This window comes from Dioscorea cayenensis, chromosome 2, assembly GCF_009730915.1.
Source record: "Dioscorea cayenensis subsp. rotundata cultivar TDr96_F1 chromosome 2, TDr96_F1_v2_PseudoChromosome.rev07_lg8_w22 25.fasta, whole genome shotgun sequence".
Classification (NCBI taxonomy): domain Eukaryota; kingdom Viridiplantae; phylum Streptophyta; class Magnoliopsida; order Dioscoreales; family Dioscoreaceae; genus Dioscorea; species Dioscorea cayenensis.
The window spans coordinates 14,166,093-14,186,614 of record NC_052472.1 but is presented as its reverse complement, the minus strand read 5'-3'; the positions used below and the strand labels follow the sequence as shown (position 1 = coordinate 14,186,614).

Sequence of the window (20,522 nt, the reverse complement as noted above, 5' to 3'; positions counted from 1 at the left end):
TGTAAAGATATATGTCATGCATCACAAAAATGGAGAACTAAAATTTAAAGAGGAGGTTCATGCAACTTTCCTGAACATGGAGAGTGATTGTGTCGCTCTCAACATGTGTACTATTCATCAAGAACACAATTTCTTAGACATAGAGAGTGATGTTGCTTCTCTCAACATGTTGCCAATTCCAAGCACACACGCAATCACTGAGATGAATGGCGACAGAAAATTAAAGCTCCAAAAAATAATAAAAAGATGTACTGAAATAGAACAACTAAAAATAAACAAACCAAAATGTCAGTAGCAAGGGACTCCCCTTGCTAACTGAACTACAAAGTTCAAAAAGTAGACGATAATAACAATAAGATGAAAATGAATAAATAAAGCAGTTGTTGTGCTATCAGAATAGAGCTCTCTTAGGCTAGGAATTAAGGAAGAGGAGGTGGAATCATCCTGAGACTCTCCCATATAAGAAGTATCCACCCCAATGTCTTGAGTAGGGCGTACAGGAGAAATAGGCTCTGGTGACAGCCGAAAGCCCAAATGCTCAGCTATGCATGTTATACTCCTTTGAACCCACTGGAACGCTGCTAAGGAATAAATAACATGGTCCGATTGGCGAGGATGAGCGCATGGCGGCGACAGTGATCTCTGTCGTTAGGTGGTGGGCGTCGACAGAGATGTGCGACAATAGTATCAGTAATGAGAAGGTCAAGAGCAGCGGTGGAGGAGAAATAGGTGGGCTGACGGACGCGGTGCTTAACCCCCTAGCAGTCAAGACACATTGTAACATCTCCATAGAAATCAGTATCTCAAGGGTCATGGGGCTACGCCACCAAGCACTTGCGTCCTGTCGGTTGCCTAAAGAATAGCCATTCGTCAGATCAGACGGGTGATATAGGGACCGACAAAGAGGGCTCTGATACGAGGATTACTACCTTGGTGAGACATATACACTGCTATCTCATACTCTAGATGCAGATGGAAACCATCCATCATACTTAGTAGAAAATTAAAATCTCGGTGAATAACGACCCATGTACTATCTTCGTATCTGGCCAGTGTGTGACTGACTATGAAGTGGATATACCTGTGTGCTGGAGTATGGAGGGTGGTAGCCTTGGTGTAGCTATAGTCATAGGTTGGAGTGGTGTTTAACACCGCCAACTTCCTCCAAGGACTTCCCACCCGGTTGTAAGATCAATAAGGCATCATATCCAGGAGTTCGAGTGAACTCCGCATCATAAAGCCCTAACTACATGGAAAAATTGGTGAGACTCATCCGGTACATCGCACCGAATACCTAAAACTATATGAAGTCAGAGAGATGGAATGCAACAATACCTCTAGAGAGCTTGAATTTGGCTAACACCTTAAGTGCTAGCCGCTCATAGGTGGTATTGGTGATTTGGAATAACTGTCTCTAGGCATGAGCACTGACAACCAACTGACCTCCTCCACTAATCGACCTCACAAACTATATCCATGTAAATCTCTTGATACTCGCGAAAACATATTTGGGATAGGCGAGCAAATTGGTCCTGATAAACCTGAACATAGCTGTTGAGTCCTCATCAGGAGTAGAATCCCTAACCTGGGGCCTCTTCTAAATCCCGGTGGTAGTGAGCTTCCTCAGCATAATCAGAATTGAGAGAGAAAACTGGGAAACGAAGGAAGGATCATAGCCAAAAACCTGCAAGAACTCAAAACATCATAGAGATCTAAAGCACGAGAGGAGGAAGAAGAAGGCTAGAGGTCGAGAGGTGGATAGGAAGGGATCAGTGGAAAAAGCTTTCAAAAGATAATAGTAGTGCGACCATTCACGTTCAAGAATGGGATAAACACGCTCATGCGCGGGTGCGAGAATTAGGGTAAGCACTACTAAGGCGAAGCACAGTCGTGCTTCAAGCGTGCTCTTCCCCCTAATTTTCTCAAAAAGAGTACCCCTAAGTTTCTTTGGGAAGATCACGATTGTGAAAATTTCTTAAAGACCGTCCTTACCAGTTTAGCACGCTCGCGCTTAGTCCATGCTCACCCTAGAATGCTTTAGAAACTAAAGACAGAGAAAATCAAGGTATAATCAGGGGTGTACTCAGCCCGTGCTCGACCTGAAAAATTCCCGGGTGAAACCTGTCCTCCTTCGTGAATGATAATAAAAATGCTAAAGGTGATAGAGAGTATTGCAAACATGTCGAACAAACCAAGAATGTTACCAGAGACCAAAATTATCATGAGCAAATCATCAACAGAAACAAAACAAAAAATCACGACAAAAACTTGATAACACGATGAAATACGAAAGCACAATGACTTGGGTGGCCTCCCAATAATTACTTGTTTAACGTCACTAGCTTGACGTACCTTCTCTATTCTTAAGGAGATTCGTGAAGTAGATACCTCTCATGACCACCTGAGATACAACTGCAAGAATAGGGCAATAATAAATTAATCAGAGAGATCTCATCGAAAGTCCAAGGACTTAAGCGGTCGTTAACATTAGGAATAGGGGTGGGATGGGTGGCTTTTTCATCTTGGTGATCACCTTCTTGCTCTACTTCATTGCATGGGAGGTCATTTTCTTTAGTGATATCGGTGGTGCAGAGACCTCAACGGCCACCAAGTTCAAACAGTATGATTCTTCTATCACCTCCTCTGGTGCTTCATGCTCAAAGGGGTTATCCTCTAGTAATTCAGCAAGCTCATCTTTCATAAATGTATCTTAGACATCCCTGTGTGTGTATACCACAAGTGCACAGGTCATCAAAGTTATAAAATACCCCTGTGAGTGGGTAGTCAAATCCACAGGAAATAGTTGTTCTAAAGCACAAAGTATTGCTATTTACCTAGAGTGAAAATCAATTTGTGATTTGATTCAAGGTATTAATGCAAAGAAAAGTAAAAGAGAAAGAGAACAAACAAGATGAGTAAAGAGAGATAATTAATGGTAAAATGGGGTACCCGGACAATGCTCATCCTTGACCATAACATCTTCAATTATGCCTCTTGGTTGCCTAATTGACCTGTCGGCCAGCTGTAAAGTTATAGTGGTGGGTTTCAGTTCTCCAAGCCCAAGTTTTTGGAATATTTTGTAGGGTATGAGGTTAATGCTTGATCCAAGATCGGCTAAAGCTTTCTCATCCACTAACCCTATAGTGCAAAGAACAATGAAACCCATGGGGTCTTTCTTCTTCTTGGGGAGTTTGTTAGTGATCAATGCCGAACATTCTTCATTGAGTGTCACTGAAGATACTTACTCTAGTTTCTTCTTGTTCGTGAGCAGTTCCTTCAAGAATTTAGCATACCTAGATATCTGAGCAAGAGCTCCAACAAATGGGATATTAATATACAAAGCCTTGAACACATCGACGAATCTCTTATACTATTCCTCCTATTGATCCTTTTTCACTTTCACTGGGTAAGGAAGTGTTGGTTGATATAGCGGCAGTACATCTTTTTTTGTACCCTGTTCTTTTGTTTTCTCCTCCAAGTCAGTTGGAGCATCTGGATAAATGTCAACAATGGGTTCTACAATCACTATCTCAGGCTTCCTCTCAGTAGGGCTTGGGAGTTGAATCCCACTCCTCAAAGTGATATCCTTCAGGGATTGCTTTGGGTTTCCTCTATGTAGCTAGGGAGGGACCCCGGGAGCCTTTCCTTAATTTGTTTGGACATCTGGGCCATCTGATGCTCTATATTTCTCACAGTAGCATTAGTATTTCTCATCATGTCCTCGTGACCCAAGAGATGAGTTTCAGTGCTTTTGATGAGTTGGGTCAACAAACCAGTAAGTTAATTTAATGGCTCTGAGGTTGAAGAAAAGGACAGTAGTTGTGTATCCTAAGAAAGAAGTTTATACTACTTTTTTTGTGCCACTTATCCATTTCCTGGTTGACTACATGAAAAATTCGGTTGAGTCCTCCATCCCGCATTGTATGTGTTGTTGTACGGGTTATTCTGATAGCAACGATTCTGCCCAACAAAATCTACTTGCTAAATCTACCCTGTGCCAGTATCACAAGAAGAAGAATAACCTACCTTATTTGTAGGTCCCCAACTATAACAAGGAGGTCCTGATAAATGAGAGATTGACTGCATGGTGTCCAATTTTTTTAGTAATCGCTTCAACATGTGTTGCAAGAGTAGTAATGCATCCACTTGATAAATACTGGCTACTTTAGCTAGTTTGTTCCTTTCAAAACTCCATTGGTAACTATTGTTTGCCATTTCTTCAATCAAACTATATGCCTCACTTGGTTGCATATTACATAGAGAACCTCCCGATGCAGCATCAAGCATCTGCTTCATGGAATTGTTCAGTCCATTATAAAAGATTTGGATTTGCATCCATTGTACAATTACATGCTGCAGGCATTTCCTCAATATCTCCTTGTATTTCTCCCAAGTGTCATACAAGGATTCTGATTCCAATTGCATAAAGGAGGAGATATCACTCCTCAACTTAGTGATCTTTGCTAGAGGGAAGTATCTTGTAAGAAACGTTTTTTGACATCTGCTTCCATCTTGTAAGAGACCCTTGTAGCAAGGAACTTAGCCACTATTTGGCCCTTTGATAAGTGCTTGTGCGATATGAATGCGAAACGTTCATTCCTAATGTTGAGCATTACTTTTCTCAGGTTTTTACATTAATATGTGTGTTTTTATTTTACTTTTATGCAGGTAGGGTTGTGAGGCCAAGTATGAAGGAAATAGGCCAATGTGGATCATAATGCACCTATTTTGGAGGAGATCTTGCTAAGGTTCAAAGGCGAAGACATAGGTCAGGTGTGAGATGCTAGAGTGTGTGCCAACCTCCTCGTATTCGAGTGAGCACATTCATTTGGAGGGGCACAAAGGCAGTCGCACTCGAGCAATCTGATTTATGCATATAAGAACAAGAGATCCACCAATGTGCACATCATTGAAGAGGCAAGTGATTCATGACGTAAACGTGTGCCCGTTTGTGTTACCCCAATGAAAGTATGGAATTCGGGAGTATTTCCGGCATAGTACTGTAGCAGGCTACTGCAATAAATCACTGTAGCAAGTATTGTAGCAGCCCAGCCGAGAAATCAGAGAAACAGAGAATCCACACGGGCATGTGGAAATTATCCAGGTCCGTGTGGAAATTTCACAGGGGCGTGTGACATCATACACGCCCCTGCAGTCGCCCGATTCCAGCCCTATTTAAAGTCGATTTCTGCCCAGATTTTGCTATTCTTTTCTCCATCTTTTCCCCAACTTGTGAGAGGACTTCGGCTAGGGTTTCGAGGGGTATTGGCCAAGGTCTTGGAGAAGTTCTACGGCTCCAACATCGTGATTCCATTAGGAAGAAGGTTGGTAGGGGAGCTTCGATCGAGGCGTATCCTATACCGGACGAAGGAATCTTTGGACGACGAGTAGAGGACTCTCCACAATACCATTGACACGACCATCGAGGGGGTTTCATTATGGATTCATTGCTTTTACATTCAATTTCTTTGATTGTATTAAGCTCCATGGAAAGCTAAACCCCTAGTGGGTACTTGGATGATTGTGAACCCTAGGATGTATTCGTTTTATTGAACTTATTTATTATGCTTTTAATAAATTGATGTTTATTGTGAGTTCCAACCTTGAATGCTTGATTGTATTAACATTTCCCTAGAGTGACACTCAGGGTTGATAGTTCTTGTTGGTAACCTTGTGAGTGAGTGACACACCATGAGCGCTAGACAAAGCTAGGTTGGAGAGGGTTGAGAGGGTGAGTCGAGAGTGCAGAGGGCGTCCCCTTTCCCTCCGGGCGTGATAGATTCTACCTCCGCTCCTTGAGTTCTTTGCTGCCATAATAGAGTGAGTGGTCTAAGGGATGAACCTCACTGGGGCCTAGTTGCTCGTGCAATGGAGTGAAGCGTTGAGAGGATCTTAGTATCTAGGGCTTAATTGTGGCTAGGTACCTTCCACTGGACCAAAGGGTTAGGTCTATATTTAGGAAGAGATTTATCACTTGGAATCCCTAGAGTTCATTGCAACTCTCATGCGAGTCGAGGTGTTGAGATTGTTCGATTTCTCCTCCGGGACATGCATAGAGTTAGGCATAGTTGACCTTAGATTTGGGATTATGTATGTAATGATTTCCATGACTCACCATTGCATTGATTAGGAAGCATAATAGAGAGTTCTTGCACTTGAAAGCGATTATCCTAGGGTGAAGCATTATCCCGAGTACCCCATCTTTATCGATTGACTTACCCTCTTCTTACTTTTGCTCTTTCACTTGTTGATTTTATTGTTGAGAATTGAATCAATTTCACAACTATCACAATTGATCTTCCACATAGCTAAGAATCAAATTAAGTATTTTCACTCCCTATTCCCTGTGTATTCGACCCCGCTCACCCGGGATTATTACTTCGACAAGCCCGTGCACTTGCGGGATATAAGCAAGGGGAACTTTGTCACCCTTCATCACAACAAGAATGGAAAAGGGTGACAATGCCCCTTGCATATGTCCCACAAGTGCACGGGTTTGTCGAAGTAATAAAATTCCAGGTGAGTGGGTATCGTATCCACAGGTAGTAGGGAGTAAAAATACTTAAATTGTTTCTTCACTAAGCGAAAGATGAATAGTGAATTGTGTGACAAGATGTAATGCAAACAAAAGTAAAAGAGACAAGAGAGAGAGCACAAGTAAAGGAGAGGTAAGGCAATGGTTATAAATGGGGTACTTGGATATTAATCCACCTAGGACAATCATTTTAAGTGTAAAAACCCTATATTATGCTTCTTAACTAATGCATTAATGAGTATTGGAGATCCTTTAATACATGGTCCCAAATGTAAGGGTCAACCATGCCTAACCCCTATAGATGTCCAGGAGGATAAATTAAACAATCTCTCAACCTTGCACTCGTATAGAATTGCAATGAGTTATAGGGATTCTAAGTGATAAATCCTCTTCCTCTATGTAGACCTAACCTTTTGGTCCAGGCGGATGGTCCCTAGCCACAATTAAGCCCTAGAAGCTAAAATCACTTCAACACTTCACTCCATTACACTCGCAACTAAGGCCCAGGCAAAGGTCATCACTTAGCCCATTCACTCTACTATAACCGCAAATAACTGGAGGAATTGGAGGTAGAATAAATCACATCGGAGGTGAAAGGGGACGCTTTGCTACCTTTTGACTCACCCTCTCAACCCTATCCAATCTAGATTTGTCTAACTCTCCTGGTATGTCACTCACTCACAAGGGTTGTCTACATGAACTCTCAACCCTAGTGTCACTCTAACGGAGTATTCATACAATCAATGTATTCAAGATTGGAACTCAATAAAAACATCAATTAATGAAAGCATAATAACAAGGTTCAATGAAACGAATACATCCTAGGTTCACAATCTAAGTACCCACTAGTGGGTTTAGCTCTCCATGGAGCTAATTACAATCTATGAAATCGAATGTAAAAGCAATAAATCCATAGAAAACTCCCTTAATAGTCATAACGATGGTCTTGTGGAGAGTCATCTACTCAACCAAAGGTCTCTTTGTCCGGCCTAGGATACACCTCGACGGATCGATGCCGACGAAAGCTCTCCCACTAACCTTCTTCTAAATGGAGCACGATGTAAGAGCCATAGAACCTCTCCTAATCCCTATCCAATACCTCTCAATACCCTAGCCATAGCCCTCTCTCAAGTTGGAGAAAAGATGGAGAAAAGAATGCTGAAATCGAGGCTGAAATCGGCTTTTAAAGGGCTGAAATCAGAAATCCACACGCCCCTATGGATATTCCACACGGGCTTGTGGAATTAAAACACGGGCGTGTGGCTTCTCTGCTCAACTCCTTCTTCGGCCAGATGTGAATAGTACCTACTACAGTATTTTGCTATAGTAGTGCTACATTGTCCTCCGCAATACTGGTCCGGAACACTCCCGAAACCATGCTTTTATCGAGGTAACGTAAACTGGCACACGTTTACGTCGTAGATCGCTTTGCTTCTTTAATGAACGACCACGTTGGTGGAGATCGTGTTACACATGCAAAAGCCAGAATACTTAGAATGTGACTACCTTTGTGCCCCTCCAAATCATTGTGCTATCTTGAATACAAGGATGTTGGCACACATTCTAGCATCTTGAACCCGACTTATGTCTTCACGTTTGAACCTTCTTATGATTTCCTCCAAATGGTGCACTCGCGATCTACGTTGGCTTCTTTCTCTAAGATTCGGCTTCACAACCCTGTATGCATGAAAGTAACATAAATACACACATATTAGTGTTAAATCTCGATAAAAGTAATGCTCATCATAAGGAAAGAACACTTCGCATTCTTATCACACAAGAACTTATCAAAGTGTCTTAGGCAAACAGCATCCTTAGAGACATTGCTCACCTTAAATGTATCGCAGACTTCCAAGAAACTCCTTAAATGCTCATATGGGTCTTCATCTTGAAAACCATCAAATTGGCACATCTTTATAACCATTTGAATTAAATTGGGGTTCAATTCAAAGTTGTTCACTACAACAGGAGGTCAAATGATGCTTGACCCTACTCCTTCCAGATTTGGCCAGGCAAAATCTGAAATGCTTTATTGTTGATTTCCAGCCATCTCTTCTTCTTGACCTAGTTCCACACTAATCACTCAAATTGATCTATCTGGTTCTTCTTTAGAAATTTCTTTGAACTTCAGGATAAGGGCTCACCAATGCGGAAGAAGTACCTCTGTGGGTCATACAAATATGCCTATGCACAAAAGATAAGATAGTATAAGCTCACAAGAATTAAAAGAATGAAAACAAAAACAGGACTAAAAAGAATGACTAAAAAGAAAAAGGGAACAAAGATATTCACAAATATGTACAATATTAACAAACTAGATCACTAGAGTCCAAATTTTCCTAAAAGTTGCTAGTCCCCAGCAATAGCGCCAAAAACTTGATGCGTTATCTGCAAATGTACGAGCCTTTCACATAAATAATACAGTGGTACCCCGTGAGGGGTAGGGTTATCAAACCACAGGGACTGGACTTAAAATATTAATTCTTCTTCTAATCTCTAGTTCAACATGATTAAGATTTGGTTTACAAAGAGAAAATAAAACTAGTAAAGGATAGGATAGGTAAAATTATCAGGTAGATTAGGATCTAGTGTTTCAACAGAAAAAGAGCAATGCCCTTGGATGATTCCTATACGCTACAGCATGCTGACTAACTTTTAATGACTACCAGGTACATTTTATGGTTCTTGTGTATGCTCATGAGCAATGTTGCATCTATGGTTATCAAATATACTAAGTTTTGCTAAGGTAACTGTGGTTTTGTACACATCAAGTTTTGTAATCACACGAGGAAACTAGAACTATGGCAATCAACACACCGAATTTTACCTAAGAAACTATATAATTCAAACACATCAAGTTATGCAAGCACAAGATTAAACCCAAGAAACTAAAAGAACTTCGTAGATCATTAGAAGAAAGTATTCAAAGCATATAAAGCATCATAGTTCAGCATCCTGAGGCACTGTGGGTAGTTAGCCCTCTCATGGATAGGTACAACATGGATGAAACAAATGAAGATCTGAGGGAAGAAGACATGACTCCCTTCTTCTCAAGATATTCTTCCTAGATGAGCTCCGTATGCTATCCCCACTTCCCTTGTGCCTCCGACTCATCCTTGATCCCCTTAGATAATGTGGTGAAGCTTGAACATTTCACCCATCAAAGTCTTCTTGGTGGAGAAGAAAATCCCCAAACAAAGATAATCTTCAAACCCTAGAAAGTTAAAGTTAAAAGGTTGATTTTGGGCTCGGCATGGTCTAAGCATGGTTGTGCTTGGACCGTGCTATCACATTGAGATTTTTGTGAGTAAATCAACTAAGTACTCACCTGAGAGAATGAGAGAATCAGGGATAGGTGTACAGTTATGCTCCGCTCGTGCTTCACCTGTGCACGACCATGCTAGGAGCATCCTGAGCATGCTTCCCCCATTGGGCAAAAACTATCTTCAGACTGGAATAATAATAAGGGAGATGAGCACGGTTGAGTTGAGACGGTGCTTGGCCCGAGAGTACCCCCGGCGTGCGCGTTAGACTAATCACTGGGTCGACTCTAGCAGAAATAATTAGTGGGACAGAGCACGCTCGTGCTCTGCCCGTGTTCAATTTTAGCACTTAGCAAAACCTTTCATTCTTTGCTTGTTTCGTCGTCCATTTCACTCCAAATTTGGTCAGGCCCCTAAATAATACACAAAGACAAATATACCCAGAATAGCACCGAATATACACAAAAATATGCTATGAAATCCACTCGATCAATTGGACAGTAAATTAGAAAGTTATGACTTATTCATTGTAGCTACATCTATAAAATAATGTGTAGCTACAGCAATAAGACTTGTGACAAAAATTAGATTGATAACCAGTGATTCATTTTGAATTTAAAAATTTCTCCTCCATCAAAAAGATTGTTGTTGAACTTGGCTTTCAAATAAAACAAAAGTCAACTTAATTAAATAATAAATTAGAAATTTATGACTTATTAAGGATTGTTGCATTTATAAACTCATGTGTAGCTACAAAAAACAGACCGGTGACATAAATCAGATTACGAACCTATCATTTATTTTGAATTTCAAAATTTGTTCTCAATAAAAAGATAGATGTTGAACTTAGTTTTCAAATAAAATAAAAATCAACCTAATTGGATAATAAAGTAGAAATTTAAGATTATTTAGTCTAGCTGCATATAAAAATTCATGTATAGCTACAAAAATCAAATTGCTAAAATTTCATTAATTTTCGAATGTCAAAAGTTGAACTTAAGGGAAAATATAGATGTCAAACTTAGCTTTCAAATAAAAAAAAAAATCAACTCAAATGGACACTAAATTAGAAAGTTATGACTAATTCAGTTAAGCTGCATCTATAAAGTCATGTGTAGCAACAACATTGAGGCAAGTGACACAAATAGGATTGCTAACCTGTCATTCATTTTGAATTTCAAAATTTGTGTACCATTGAAAAGATAGATGTTGAACTTAACTATCCAGCAAAATAGAAATCAAGTTAATTCGATAATAAATGAGAATGTTATGACTGATTGAGTGTAGCTATATCTATAATCTCACGTGTTGCTAAAACAATAAGATAGGGGATAAAAATCAAAATGCTCACCTGTCATTCATTTTCAAATTTTAACCTTTAACCTTCTTCTAAAAGATAGATGTTGAAATTGGCTTTCATATAAAATAAATTAACTCTATTTGACAATAAATTAGAAAGACATGACTCATTCAGCGCAGCGGCATCTGCAAACTCATGTGTTACTACAATAATCATACTGGTGATGCAAATTAGATCCTTAATCGATCATTCATTTTGAATTTCAAAATTATTCAGGATAGAAAAGAGAAATGTTGAACATAGCTTTAAAATAAAATAAAAATCAAGTAAATTGGAAATAAATTACAAAGTTATGACAGATTCATGGTAGCTACATCTATAAAGTCATGTGTAGCTACAACATTCAGACCGGTGACACAAATCAAATTTCTGCCTATCATTCATTTTATACATCAAAATTTAACATCCATAAAAAAAGGATGTTGATCTTAGGTTTGAAATAAAGCGATAATCAAGTCAATTAGAGAGTAAATTAGAAAGTTATGACAGATTCAGTGTACCTGCATCTATAAAGTGATATGTAGCTACAACAATCAAAATTGTGAGAAAAATTAGATTGCTAACTTGTAATTCATTTTGAATTTAAAAATTTTCCCTCAATCAAAAAGGATAGATTTGAACTTAGCTTTCAAATAAAATAAAATTCAACTTAGTTAGACAATAAATTATAATGTTATGACTAATTAAGTGTTGATGCATCTATAAACTCATGCGTAGTGACAATAATAAGACCGTGACACAAATCACATTACTAACTTGTAATTTATTTTAAATTTCAAAATTTGTCCTCCATCAAAAAGATAGATATAGAACTTAGCTTTAAAATAGAACAAAAATCAACTCAATTGGATAATAAATATGAAAGTTATGACTGTTGATGTGTTCTCCTCAAGTGCATGGGTTGCACACAAGGAATACAGTGGTACACCGTGAGCGGTAAGATTGTCGAACCACAGGGACTCAAAGTACTGGCTTAATACTGATTTCTTGTTTAATTCAAATTGATGATTAGATTAACAAAAAGAAATAAAATTATAAAAGGGTAAAAAGAAAAGAACATGTGAAGATAACAGGCAGATTGGATCGAGTGTCAAAAACAAGAGAACAATGCCCCGAGATGATTCCTATGCACTTAGTAATTCTTACTAGCTCTCTTGATTTACTAGGTACATTCTATAGTTCTAGTGTGTGCTCAAGAGCAATGTTGCAACTATGGCTACCAACTATGTCGACATTTGTAAAGATAACTATAGGTTCATACTCACCAAGTTTTGCCATTGCCTAGGGCAATAACAACTATGACAATCCACCATCATGTTTTACCTGGACAACTACACAGATTCAACACATTAAATTTTGCAAACATAAGATTTAACACAAGAATTTAACGAACTCCGTAAATCAAGAAATGCAAGTATTCACAGCATACAAAGTGTCATAGTTTTCACCCCGTAGCACCGTGGCCAGCTACCCCCTCATGGGTGGGTACAAAATGGAGAAAACAACAATAGATCTAAAGAAAGAAGACATGACACCCTTCTCTTCAAGATTCATCTCCAATGTTGAGCTCTGTGTGCTAGCACCACTTTCATAGTACCTCCAACTCGCCCTTTGTTGCTTTAGAAAGTGTGGTGAAGCTTGATCTTTGCTCTCATCAATGTCCTCCCAGTGCAAAAGAAGATCCCCGAATAAAGATGCTAAATAAACCCTAGAAACTTGAGTTAAAAATGTAGGTCTCAGGCTCGACACGGTTAGAACATGAGCGTGTTTAAAACCTTGTTATGTTGGGGAAGATCTGAGTAAAATGGTCAAGTGCTCGCCTAGAAGATTCAGTAGGAGGGACATGATCATGTCCCGATCTGTGCAGTGGTAGGGCACGATCATGTCAGGGGCACCAAGCACATGCCTCTTCCTCTTGAATCAAATTATCTTCTAGGTGGGTTTTTCAGCAGCAAGGACACCATCGTGTCAGGGACCATGTTGAGTATGAGAACATACTCCTACATGGATTTCTCACTAGAACATACACCAACTAAAATTTTCAGTGGAAGAGCACAAGCGTGCTCCACCTGTGTGCACAAGCGTGCTCCACCTGTGTCCAGCTTTGACACTTAGCACTTACAAAGCATTTTTCCTGTTTTCTTACTCGATTTCAGTCCAATTTGCATCAAGTCCCCTATTCCTACACAATAGCAGAAATACCCAGAATTGCACGGCACATGCAACAAGTATACTTGCGAACAAATGAAATGATGGATTTAGGGTATGAAAACATTTATATGAAGTGCACTCATCAACTGTTCAGTGTAGTTGTATCTATAAACTCATGTATAATTACAACAATCAAATCGTGAAAAAATCATATTCCTAAAATTTCATTAATTTCCAATTTCAAAATTTGTTCTCCAATAAAATGACAAATGTGGAACGTAGCTTTTAAATAAAATAAAAATCAACTTGATTAGTGCATTTCATATAAATGTTTTCATACCCTTTTCTTGTATTTATCATGTCTTCAAGCGTTTAGTTATTGTGATTCGGTGCTACTTTGGGTATTAGAGTGTATTTGTGCAGGAAAACAAGTCTCTATGCAAAAGAGCAGGATTCGGCCTAATTATAGTGCGAAAACATGAGAATCTATAGTACTCTCAGGCCCGACACAGTCTCGATATGACCGTGCATGCTCTACTGATAATTCTAGGCATTTTGTGAAAATGAGTACTGTAACAAATCACTGTAGCTGAGTACTGTAGCATTTTACAATAGCAAATCACTATAGCACAAATCTGGAGAAGAGACATGATCTATGTGCTCCTAGCACGATCGTGCTCGAGCCTGACAACCTCATGTCACAGAGCGTGTCATGCCTGGAAATTGTGTGATTCAATTGTTTAGACATTCCAGTGATTATCAATGGGCTTGACACGACTATGGGCAGGTAGTGTCGTGCACAAAAAGATATTTTTAAGTCAGATTTAGGGCATTCTTTGGGGGATCTTCTTCACCTTTCATCTTTCTTCTTGGAGGCCATTGCCATGGTCTTCCCCTTCACATTTATGGGGTCTGACTGATCTTTAGTGCTAGAGCACGAGTAGTGGCCGTACAAGAGAAGTGTGGCTAGGATATGGAGGTCGACATTGGAGGAGATCTTGAAGAGAAGGGAGTCTTATCTTCTTTCTTTAGATCTGTAGTTATTTTCTCCATGTTGCACCCATCCCTCAGGGGCTAATCGTCCATGGTGCCCCGGATGTTGAACTTTGATGCTTTGTATGTTTTGAACACTTTCTTCTAATGATCTACGGAGTTCTTTTGGTTTCTTGTGTTTAAACTTGTGTTTGCATATCTTGATGTGTTTGATTTACATAGTTGTTTAGGTAAAATTTGGTGTGTGGATGGCCACAGTTGTAGTTGCCTTATGTGATTATAAATGTTGTACCCTGTCCTGATTTAGACCTCGGGCCTATTTAGATTTTTATGCTTGTATTAGGGTAAAATGGTCATTTAGTAGTAGTGGCATTTTTGCATGTTTGCATAGTAGTTTTATGTCAAAAATCGGGGGCAATTCCGTCATTTGGATCCATTTCTATGATTTTTCTATTAAGAGGGCAATTAGGTCATTTCCTATTAAAAAAAAAAATGAAAATGAATGAATGAATGAGAAAAGCCTGGAGAGTTCTTTTCCTTCCTTGCTTCCTTGCTTCTTGTTCTTCTTGTTCGGCCGAGCATAAACTTAGAAACAAAAATCTTTCCGGCGAGAATTTCCGGCGACATTCAATACCAAACTTATTCCTCTCTCACTGCCGAATCCGGTAAGCCTTATATCCAATGTTTTTTTGTTTTGTATTTCACCCGTATTTCCTTGTTTTTTTAGAAATATAAAAAAATTTCGATTTCTCCATGAATATGATGATTCATAGGCTTAAATTGAAGCCAATGATTTATAATGCATGTATGAGAATGTTGTAGAAGAAAAATTTTTGATTTAGAGTTGTAAATTGGGAGAAAAACCATAGTATAAGGTTCGAGTTCATGTAGTAATTTCGAAAATTGCTGTAGCACCGAAAAATTTTTGAGCCTTATCCGGTATTTCTTTTGGTCCACATTGAAGCTCTTCTTACCCCTCGAACTCATTGGAACTAGTTTTACTCCATTCGAGATCGTTTGGATCCAAAAATGACGATGTTTTGCCCTAAAAACCCTAATATTTTGTATTAGACATGTATAATCGTATTTTTATACATTTTCTTGTGATTATCATTCTTATGTTCATTAAAAATTTGAATTCCTGCTTTTATCTAGGAGGCGAAGCGTCCTCCAAGGGGAAGGAGCTCGCCGATCAGTGAGTGCGTCTCAGGACGAGACGACTGGTTCTGTGAGTGGTTAAATTTATAATTGCATAGATTTAATAAGAGTACTAAAGTATTTCTTCATGTGTTTTATTACATAAACTTGATGATAAATTGACTTTCTTTGATATATATATATTTTGAGTACGAATTTACTTGAAATGGTTAAAAACTAGAATGCCTATACCTATTTATTTGAAAGAAACATGTTTACTTGCATTTCCGTATTTATATGCAAATGAGATATGGTTTGATGTACATTTCCGTATTTAAACATTGTATGATGGATTATTTGAATTGGAAGTTAGAAATAATTATGTTGTGGCATTTAGTTTTGATGGTGACAGATGGACTTTAGTCCGACACTCGCAGCATGTGGGGTTCCACGGTCCGGCTCGATGGGGAGGCGGGCGTGGTTAACCCCGGGTTTACCCCGGGTCAAGAGGCACGCGGAGCCATTGATGTGGGGTTCATGATGTGAGAAACCCGGGGTCACCACACGGGGATCTCAGTGGCCAACACCAAGGAAAGGCACCCTTTTAAATTTTAAAAAGTTTTAAAAACTCCTTGGTGGTCCCACAGCTAGTCGCGGCCACGATTAGTGTGGGAACTGTTTTAGGCCAGCCTGTATTTTTGGAGCTATGTTCATTATGTTTTAAAATGTTATTTGCTTTTACTATTGATGAATCTTGTGTTATTTGTTAATATGTTGAATACTTGGAACTGATTTTATATGCTATTATTATTTTTTTTAAATTACCATTTGAAATACTTTATCACTCTGTTACATCTATGCTGACACCACTCACTGGGTAACATCTGTTACTCACCACTCCCCTTTTTATCTTTTCAGACTGCGACGTTGGACAGAGTTGTGCTGTGCAGCAGTAGAGGTTTATCTGTACTTCTTATTTAGGTTTGTTATAGTATGCATGTACCCTCTATGGATCCACTAGACTTGACCTTATATGTGGTTCTTGTATTTATATTTTCGGGTTGTATCTTAAAACCCTGGTTTGTGCTGTTATTGTTGCTACTTGTGTTTAGGGTTCCTAGTACTAGGGAACCCTATTTGTGATATTTTATTATGTTGTCTTCTAGTTATATAATTGTGATAACAGGTTTATATTGAGCCTTACGGCGACCTGAAAGTGGGGCCGTTGTGGGACCCACTTCTTGTCGTCGTGGCGGTTGCCACGTGCCCGGTTAGGTTCGGGGCGTGACAATAAAACTCGATGTGTATGAATCCACAATTACCTTTGCAAACCTTGGTGTATTTGAGAACCATAGATGCAACATTGCTTTTGAGCACATGCAAGACCATAGAATTTACCCTGTATGTATAAGAGGTCAGTATGCATACGATAGCTCATAGAATCATCTCAGGGTATTGCTCTCTTGTTGTTTCTATCTCTGCGTCTCTCACATAGTTTTATTCCAGCCCTTAACTATCATCTTTTGCTTTTAGGATCTAGTTACCAACTATTATCAACCAGCTAGAGAATAGAAGATCAATTAGTACTTTGACTCAAGGCAATGTGGTTCGATAACCCTATCCCTTACAGGGTACCACTTTACTACTTGTTTGGAACCCCTGCACTCACGGAGAACACATCACAACTCAAATCAACAATAAATTAAAAGTTATGACTAATTTAGTGTAGCTGCATCTATAAAGTTATGTCTAGCTACAACATTCAGACTGGTGACACTAATCAGATTGTTATCCTTTAATTCATTTTGAATTTCAAAATTTGTCCTCAAACGAAAATATATCGTTGAACTTTTCTTTCAAATAAAATGGAAATCAAGTTAATTTAATAATAAATGAGAATGTTATGATTGATCCAGCATAGCTGCATCTATGAACTCATGTGTCGCTAAACCAATAAGACCAGTGATCAAAATCAGATTACTAACCTATTATTCTTTTGAATTTCAACATTTAAACTTCATCAAGAAGATTGACATTGAACTTAGCTTTGAAATAAAATAAAAATCAACTCGATTGGTCAATAAATTAGAAAGACATGAGCCATTCAGCGTAGATGCATCTAGAAACTCATGCATATCTACAATAATCGGACCAATGTGACAAATCGGATTTCTAACCTATCATCCTATTTGAATTTCAAATTTATCCTGGATGGAAAAAAATAGATGCTGATCGTAGTTTTAAAATAAAATAAAAATCAAGTCAATTGGAAACTAAATTTCAAAGTTGGTATTGATTCAGCTTTGCTGCATCTATAAAGTCGTATGTTGCTACAACATTCAGGCCTGTAACACAAATCAAATTGCTAACCTATCATTTAGTTCTAATTTTAACATTTATCCTTAATCGAAAATATAGATGTTGAACTTGTCTTTCAAATAAATGAAAATAAACTTAATTGGATGATAAATTAGAAAGTTATGACTGATTCAAAGTAGATGCATCTATAAACTCATGCTTACCTTCAACAATTTGACCGGTGATACAAATAAAATTGCAAAAATATTATTTTTTTTAGTTTCAAAATTTGTCCTTCATTGAAAAGATAGTTGAACGTAGATTTCAAATAAAGCCAAAATCAACTCAATTGAATAACAAATTAGTATGTTATGATTGATTCAGCATAGCTACATCTGTAAACTTTTATGCAGCTACAACAATAAGACCTGTGACAAAATTACACTGCTAACCTGTCATTCATTCTGAATTAAATATTTATTCTTCATTGAAAAGATATATGTTGAACTAAGCTTTAAAATAAAAAAAAATAAACTTAATTTTGTAATAAATTAGAAAGTCATAACTGATGTGTAGCTACAACAATTAGACCATTAAATAAAATCAGATTGCAAACCTATCATTCAATTTGAATTTCAAAATTTGTCCTGCATGGAAAAAATAAATGTTGAACTTATCTTCAAATAAAATAAAAATCAAGTCAATTAGACTATAAATTGGAAAGTTATGACTGATTCTGTGTAGCTGCATCTATAAACTCATGTGTAGCTATAATAATATAACTGGTGACAACAATTAGATTGCTAACCTATCATTCATTTTGAATTTCAAAATTTTTCCTCCATCAAATAAATAGATGTTGAACTTAGAGTTCAAATAAAACAAAAATCAAGTCAATGGCACAACAAATTTGAAAGTTATGACTGATTTAGAGTTATTTCATTTATAAACACATGTGTAGCTACAACAATCAGACCAGAGACAAAAATAAGATTACTTACTTGTCATTTATTTTGAATTTCAAAATTTAAATTGCATGAAAAAGATAGATGTCAAACCTAACTTTCAAATAAAATAAAAATCAATTCAATTGGATAATAAATTAGAATGTTATGACTAATTCAGCGTTGCTGCATTTGCAAACTCATGTGTAGCTACAACAATCAGAACGGTGATAGAAACCAAATATCTAACTAGTCATTCATTTTGACTTTAAGAATTTGTTCTCCATCGAAAGGATAGATTTTTAACTTAGCTTTTAGATAAATAGAAATTAACTCAATTGGGCAATAAATTAAAAGGTTATAACTAATTCAGCTTAGCTGCATCAATAAACTCAAGCGTAAGTACGAAAATCAGTTCTATTACACAAATCAAATTCGTAACCAGTCATTCATTTTGAAATTCAAAATTTGTAATTCACAAAAAAGATATATGTTAAATATAGGTTTTAAATAAAATAGAAATCAAGTTAATTTTACATGATTTAGCATAGCTGCATCCATAATATCACCTGTAGCTACAACAATTAGATTGCTAAACTGTCATTCATTTTGAATTTCAAAATTTATCCTGCATGAAAATGATAGATATTGAACTTATCTTTTAAATAAAATAAAAATCAAGTCAATTGGATAGTAACTTAGAAAATTATGAGAGACTTAGCTAAGCTACATCTATAAACTAATGCGTAGCTACAACAATTAGACTGATGACACAAATATGATTGCTAACCAGTCATTCAATTTTAATTTCAACATTTATTCTCAATTGAAAAAATAGATATTAAACTTATATTTCAAGTAAAATCAAAATCAACTCAATTAGACAATTAATTAGAAATTTATGACTGAGTGAGCATAGCTATATCCATAAACTCATGTGAAGCCACAACAATCAGTCTGGTGACAAAAAATCATAATGCTAACCTATCATTCATTTTGAATTTCAAAATAAGTCCCTCAATAAAAAGATAGATGTTGAACTTAGCTTTGAAGTAAAATAAATATTAACTCAATTGGATATCAAATTAGAAAGTTATGCCTAATTAAGCATAGCTGCATATATAAAGTTATGTGTAGAGACATCAGTCAGACCGTTGACACAAATCAGATTGCTAACCTGTCATTCATTTTGAATTTCAAAATTTTTCCTCCGTTGAAAAGATATTTGTTGAACTTAGCTTTTAAATAAGATTGCTAACCTATCATTCATTTTTAATTTCAAATTTTGTCCTTCATCAAAAAGATAGATGTCGGACTTAGCTTCAAAATTTAACAAAATTAATTCAAATGTATACTAAGTTAAAATTTTATGACATATTTATCATAGTTGCATCTATAAAGTCATGCGTAGCTAAAACAATCAGACCTATGACAGAATTCATAAAGCTAAACTATCATTTATATTACATTTTAAAATTTGTACTGTATGAAAAAAGGTATATGTTGACTTAGCTTTCAAATAAAGTCAAAATAAACTAAAGTTGGACAATAAATTAGAAATTTATGAGCGACTAAGCACAGCTGCATTTATAAACTAGTGTGTAGCTACATTAATCAGATATGTGTCACAAATCAAATTCCTACGCAGCCATTCATTTTGAATTTCATAGTAAAACAAAAATAACCTCAATTGGACAATAATTAGAAAGCTATGACTGAATCATCATGGTTGCATCTATAAACTCATGTGTTTGTACAACAATCAGACTGGTGACACAAATTAGATTGTTAACCTATCATTCATTTTGAATTTAAAAATTAGTCCTCCACTAAAAGTATAG

At 37.2% G+C, this 20,522-nt stretch overlaps 1 long non-coding RNA gene across 1 annotated transcript; it reads left to right on the top strand.

The window, feature by feature from the left end:
• Positions 1 to 14,845: 14,845 nt before the first annotated feature.
• On the top strand, positions 14,846 to 16,604 carry LOC120280423. The gene is made up of 3 exons (XR_005542336.1): positions 14,846 to 14,967; positions 15,458 to 15,530; positions 16,358 to 16,604. It is a non-coding gene; the product is annotated as an uncharacterized LOC120280423 (long non-coding RNA).
• Positions 16,605 to 20,522: the final 3,918 nt, after the last annotated feature.